This window comes from Numenius arquata, chromosome W (genome assembly GCF_964106895.1).
Source record: "Numenius arquata chromosome W, bNumArq3.hap1.1, whole genome shotgun sequence".
Taxonomy (NCBI): domain Eukaryota; kingdom Metazoa; phylum Chordata; class Aves; order Charadriiformes; family Scolopacidae; genus Numenius; species Numenius arquata.
The window spans coordinates 12202076-12208918 of record NC_133615.1 but is presented as its reverse complement, the minus strand read 5'-3'; the positions used below and the strand labels follow the sequence as shown (position 1 = coordinate 12208918).

Below are 6843 nucleotides of genomic sequence, written 5' to 3'. Positions count from 1 at the left end.
GGGCCAGGCGGCCCGCGCCCCAATAAGCTCGTCAGCCACGACAACGCCCGTTGTCGCCCCCGCGCTTCCTCCGCTCGGCCAGGCCCTCCGCGGCGCCCATTGGGCCGCCAGATCGCCGCCGGCCGACCCCGCGTCTCGATTGGCTGTCTCGTCTGTCGTTTTCGCTTGTTCCCGTCCCCTTGGCGGGTCCGCCCTCGTCGACCCGGTGCTTACCGGGGCTCAGGGAGCTTGCGTGCCCTCGGGGCGCGGAGGGATCCGACCTGGGGGTGGAGGGAGAAGACGTTGGCGAGTCCGCGGAGGGATCCGCGCCGTGTAGTGCTGCGACCCTGTGGGCGGGCAACGAGGTCTCAGAAGAGGCTGTCGTAGCTAGAAGTACTATTGGTTGTTACTTATTACCGCATCAAGTCTACCCCAAACGTGCTTGTGGCTTTTTGGTGCAGTCAAAGGACTGCTTTTGCCAGGGCAGGCCAGGCCTTAACTTTTCAGAACACTCCGCAGAACCAACAGAAGTCGCTCTAAATTGTTCCCTGAAAGCCCCACTTTGATTGCAGACGTTTCTAAGCTGCACGCCTCCTGGGACAAAATAAAATACAAAGCGTGTCTTCAGCACTGGTGGCTTGAGGGCTGGGGGGCAGATCGAGATAGGATTTGCGCTAAGCTGGGTAGGAGGCTCGTAGAAAAACAGGCAGCGCCCCCAAAGCTGCCCAAGGGTGGTCTCTGGTGCCCTGCACCCCCGGGGATAGCGAGCAATTTGATTGGTCTACACAACTGTATCGTAACACACATAACCCCTGCTTTCCTCTGTATCGGGCTCAGGGTATCCTTAGCCTTCTTTGCGGCAAGGGCACGTTGTCGGCTCACGTTCAACTTGGTGTCCGCCAGGAGCCCCCCCCACATCCTTTTCTGCAAAGCTGCTTTCCAGCCAGTCGGCCTCCGGCATCTACTGGTGCATGGGGTTGTTCCTCCCCAGGTGCAGGACTTGCGTGTGTTCAGGTTCCTCGGGTGGTCTCGAACCGGTTCGTTTCCTACGATGGGAGGGACTTTGTTCCCCCAGTCCCTGCCTTGAGGTTCGGGGACTTGAGAGCTGTGGGAACAGTGATTGCCAGTGAAAACGGAGGAGAAAAATCGTTGAGTACCTCGGCCTTCTCCATGTCGGTTGGCGCTAGATCTCCTGTCTTATTTATCGGAGGGGGGGTGGTGTAGGTTTTCTTTAGTCTTCCTTTTCTGACCAATGCAACTGTAGAAGCCCTTCTTCTGATTCTTCACATCCCTTGCCAAATTCAGCTCCAGCTGTGCCTTACCTTTCCCGATCCCATCCCTACACACCCGGGCAGCATGCCTATATTCTTCCCAGGATGCGTGTCTCTGCTTCCACTGCCTATGCATTTCCTTCTTGCGCTTCAGCTCGACCAGAAGGTCCTTGCTCAGCCGTGCTGGGCTCCTGCCTTCCTTGCCCGATTTCATAGAATCATAGAATCGTCTAGGTTGGCAGGGACCTTGCAGATCATCGAGTCCAACCATTAACCTAACGCTACCCAAACCACCACGCCTACCCGTCTTTTAAATACCCCCAGGGATGGCGATTCAACCGCTTCCCCGGGCAGCCTGTTCCAATGTTTGGTAACCCTTTCTGCGAGGGAAATTTTCCTAATATCCGTCCTAAACCTGCCCTGGCGCAACTGGAGGCCGTTTCCTCTTGTCCTATCGCTTGTTGCTTGGGAGAAGAGACCAACCCCTGCCTCGCTACAGCCTCCTTGCAGGTAGTTGTAGAGGGCGATAAGGTCTCCCCTCAGCCTCCTTTTCTCCAGGCTAAACAGCCCCAGTTCCCTCAGCCCCTCCTCATAAGACTTGTGCTCTAGACTCCTCACCAGCTTGGTTGCCCTTCTCTGGACACACTCCGGAATCTCAATGTCTTTCTTGTAGCGAGGGGCCCAAAACTGAACACAGTACTCAAAGTGGGGCCTCACCAGCGCCGAGTACAGCGGGACGATCGCTTCCCTAGTCCTGCTCACCACACTATTCCTGACACAGGCCAGGATGCCGTTGGCCGCCTTGGCCACCTGGGCACGCTGCTGGCTCATATTCAGCCGGCTGTCCACCAACACCCCCAGGTCCTTACCGAGGGTGCACTCGATTCCCTCGTCCAGGTCGTTGATAAAGATATTAAACAGAACCGGCCCCAGTACTGAGCCCTGGGGAACACCGCTCGTGACCGGCCGCCAACTGGATTTAACTCCATTCACCACAACTCTTTGGGCCCGGCCATCCAGCCAGTTTTTTTACCCGGCGAAGAGTACGCCCATCCAAACCATGGGCAGCCAGTTTCTCCAGGAGGATGCTGTGGGAAACGGTGTCAAAGGCTTTACTAAAGTCTAGGTAGACAAATTTCTATTTTCCCATGTCTTACGCATGGGAATCCAGAGCTCTTGTGCTCTAAGAAAAAAACGTGCTTAAAGAGCTGCCAGCTCCCTTCTGCTCCTTCTGCACAGGGGCTTCCAACTCCTCCTGTTTGTCGCCCGTGCTGCGCGCACTGGTATAGAGGCACTTCAGTTGGGCTGTCGACCGCGTCACCTTTTTGGAGGATCAAGCCCCAATTCCTTTGCGGCATTTCTCGGGTGTTCCCCTGTTGGTTCCTAACGCATCAGCAGCCCCTGGCTCTTCCCTGTTGCTCAGAACTCCATCCCCTTCTCCCGCTGAGTCTAGTTTAAAGCCCTCCTTGTAAGTCTGGCCGGCTTGTTGGCAAAGACCCTCTTGCCCTGCTTGGTCAGGTGAATCCCATCAGCTCCCAACAGACCCGGCTTCTCAAAGGTACATCCGTGATCATAGAAGCCAAAACCTTGAGTATGGCAGCAGCTACGCAGCCAGGCAGTCACCTGTTCAATTCGTCTCCTCTTTCCTGGACCCCTTCCTCTGACTGGGAGGATAGAGGAGACCACCACCTGTGCTCCTGATCCTTTCAACATCGCTCCGAGGGACATCACATAGTCTCTTTGGAGGGTTCTAAGTTGCCTCGTCAGACCCTACACGGAATAGTAGGAGCGGATGATAATCTGTAGGGATCACCAGGCTCGGCAGCCTCTCGGTGATGCCACGAATGCGAGCTCCTGGCAGGCAGCAGACTTCTCTAGAGAAATTGTCTGGACGGCAAACGGGTGCTTCGGTGCCTCTCAGTAGGGAATCTCCAATTGCTAATACCTTACGTGCTTTTCTGGTGGCACTGGTTCCCATGCGGGTGGATGGGTCCGCTTTGCGTGGTTGGCTTGGCCAAGTTAACCAAGCTCACACCTACTCCATGACCTCTTTACAGCTGTTCCAGTTCCTCGTCACTTTTATTACCAAGTGAGAAAAAAAATGGAGACTAGAGCCTTTTTCTCACGAGAGCCTCTTATTGCTCAGAAAGAAGGCTTTTTCCCTTGAAATTTCCCCCCCTCAAAGTGACTGGATCCCCAGCTATTTCCCGACTTTCCTATCTCCAAAGCGTCCTGTTCCTAGCCCAGTCACTATCATTCCTTAAACCACCAACCCCCTTCACTTCTACACGGAGGAACCTGCCTTTCAGGCTTTGTGATGGGTTCACCTTGGCCGGCTGCCAGGGGCCCGCCCAGCTGCTCTCTCACTGCCCCTCCTCAACAGGGCAGGGGGAGAAAACAGGATGACAAAGTTCCTTCCTTCAGGAAACATCCACCTGCCGGATCCACGGGCAGCAGGGAAATACCTGCCCCGGGCAGCGCTTTGCCCCTTCTTAGTTAAAAACTGGCTGGAGGGCCGGGCCCAGAGAGTGGTGGTGAATGGAGTTAAATCCAGTTGGCGGCCGGTCACGAGTGGTGTCCCCCAGGGCGCGGTACTGGGACCCGTTCTCTTTAACATCTTTATCAATGATCTGGACGAGGGGATTGAGTGCACCCTCAGTAAGTTCGCAGACGACACTAAGTTGGGTGGCAGTGTCGACCTGCTGGAGGGTAGAAAGGCTTTGCAGAGGGATCCGGACAGGTTGGATCGATGGGCTGAGACCAATGGGATGAGGTTCAACAAGGCGAAGTGCCGGGTCCTCCACTTGGGTCACAACGACCCCAGGCAGCGCTACAGGCTTGGGGAAGAGTGGCTGGAGAGCTGCCCGGCAGAAAAGGACCTGGGGGTGTTGGTGGACAGCCGGCTGAACATGAGCCAGCAGTGTGCCCAGGTGGCCAAGGCGGCCAACAGCATCCTGGCCTGTATCAGGAACAGTGTGGCGAGTAGGACTCGGGAGGTGATCGTCCCCCTGTACTCGGCATTGGTGAGGCCCCACCTCAAGTACTGTGTCCAGTTTTGGGCCCCCTACCACAAAAAAGACATCGAGGTGCTGGAGCGGGTCCAGAGAAGAGCAACAAGGCTGGTGAGGGGTCTGGAGCACAAGTCTTATGAGGAGAGGCTGAGGGAACTAGGGTTATTCAGCCTGGAGAAAAGGAGGCTGAGGGGAGACCTTATTGCTCTCTACAACTACCTGCAAGGAGGGTGTAGAGAGGCGGGGGTCGGTCTCTTCTCCCAAGTCACGGGCGACAGGACTAGAGGAAACGGCCTCAAGTTGCGCGGGGGGAGGTACAGGCTGGATATTAGGAAATTTTTTTTCACTGAAAGGGTTATCAGACATTGGAATGGGCTGCCCAGGGAGGTGGTTGAAGCACCATCCCTGGAAGTGTTCAAAAGACAGGTTGACGTGGTGCTGGGAGACATGGTTTAGTGATGGTGTTGCATTTTGTTGTTTTGTGGGTGTTTATTTTTGTCAGTTAGGTTGATGGTTGGACAAGATGATCTTGAAGGTCCCTTCCAACCTAGAAGATTCTGTGATTCTGTGAAATATGTTTGCACAGGGGCGCCACCAGCTTCGCTGAGCTGCTCGGCTTTGGCCCGCGGCGAGTCCGGTGCCTAGCTGGCTGGAACCAGCTGTGTCCGGCGCAGGGCAGACCCTGGCCTCTTCTCACGGAGGCCACCCCCGCAGGCCGCACCTGGAGCACCGCGTCCAGTTCTTGTCCCCACAATTCAAAAAAAGGTGCAGACAGACTGGAGAGGGTCCCAAGGAGGGCCACGAAGATGATCAAAGGGCTGGAGAACCTCCCCTACCAGGAAACACTGAAGGAGTTGGGTCTTTTCTCCCTTGGAAAAGAGAAGGCTCGGGGAGAGGGGGGGGACGGGGACCTCATCACAGTATTGCAGTACTGAAAGGGTGGCTACAAAGAAGAGGACGGAGGCTTTGCCACAAAAGGTCCGACCAGATGATCTTTCGAGGTCCCTTCCCACCTGGGCTGCTCTAGGATTCTACGATTCTTCGGTGGATCACTGTTCAATAACCCTTTGCTCTCTCGGGTCTGGAGCAAAGCATGGGCAGCGTCGCCTGCGAGGCGAGACATAAATCCCACCGGGCGCCAGAGACTTCCAAAACCTACGGTAATCACCCCATGCCTAGCTGCTTCAAAACTCCCCTGCCCCCAGAAGCGGGAACACCTTCTAGATACCTCGGGGAGTTTACACAGGCGGAACAAGGGATGTTACCTAGCTCAGTCATCCAGTAAGCAAACACTGCACCAGTGCAGTTTCAAGGAAACACCACATGTCAGTTTCCATAAACTGCAGGCAAATCATTTCCATCTCCTCCCTGGGAAGATTAAATAAAGGCAAAGTCCTCGGGTTACTTACACGCCCGTGTCACCAAACTTCACCTGATCGCTTGGGGATATAGAAGAGATGAAGACCCCTTCCAGTGGGCGTCTCGGATGTCTCAGCAACACAGCGTTCAAGGGCAACGAAGGATGGCCCCGCTTTCCCCTGCCCATCTCCCTTTTTTTAATAGCTGTTAAAGAAAGGTGGAGCTTGCCATCTCCCTGCGATGTACTTTTGGTTTGGGTCTGGCTGGGATGGAGGTAACTTTCCCCATAGCAGCCCTCATAGTGCTGTGCTTTGTAGTTGTAGCTAGGAGGGTGTTGATAGCGCACCAAGGTTTTGGCTACTTGTCCTGGGTTGAGAGACACAGGACTATCTTTTCTTCTAATGCTGGGGAAAATTACACTTTTAGAAGACTCTAGTGTCTGAATTTGTGAAAATATTTACTTTATAGCCAGCCAGGCTCTGTGGGATTCAAGGCTAGTGTTTTCGAGCCTTGCCAGGTGCAGGGACAAGGAGGAGCAAGGCCTGGGCATTTGACCCAGGCTGGCCAACAGGAGTATTTCATACCATGAACGTCACATCCAATATAAGTTAGAAAAGTTTGCTGCGTAGCTCGCTCTCTCCCTGATGGCGGCGGTCCAGACAACTCCTTGCCCCGGTGCCGGAGCCCTGAGGCCTTCCCTTCCTCCTGAAGCCATTGCGCTCGCAGTGTCCGATACTTGCTATCCACTGCTGGGAGTGCACCGCTTCCTACTGATATAGATGGCTGAGTATAATTTCTGTATATCTTATATCAGTATCGGGATTAATACTGGTTCTTTAGTATTATTGTTAATTATTTAGTCTTAGCCTATTAAATCTATTTATACTTCAACCCTTGTGTTTTCTTTGTGTTCCCCGATTCCCCTTTCCGGGTGGGGAGGGGTCATCGGGTGATAGAATAATTGTCTAAACGACAATAGGTTGTTATGGGTTCTCTCAAACCATAACACTACTGCTGAGCAGCGCTCCCACAGCATGGAGGCTGTCTCTCCAACCACCCCCACCCCCCCAGTCCAGTAAGCTGGGGGTGGGCAAGAGGTTGGGAGGGGACAGAGCCAGGACAGCTGACCCAAATCGACAAAAAGAGATATTCCACTGTGCTATGGAAGCACCACAGCTGCCATTGGGACCGATTGTTTTCTCCCACCATATCCCTCCTCGGCA

General features: G+C 54.4%; 1 protein-coding gene across 1 annotated transcript in view; it reads left to right on the top strand.

Annotated features, from left to right (window-relative positions):
- LOC141476793 (junction-mediating and -regulatory protein-like) overlaps window positions 1–6843 on the top strand; it is a 221418-nt gene that overhangs the window by 16256 nt on the left and 198319 nt on the right. The gene's annotated exons all lie outside the window — the stretch shown is intronic.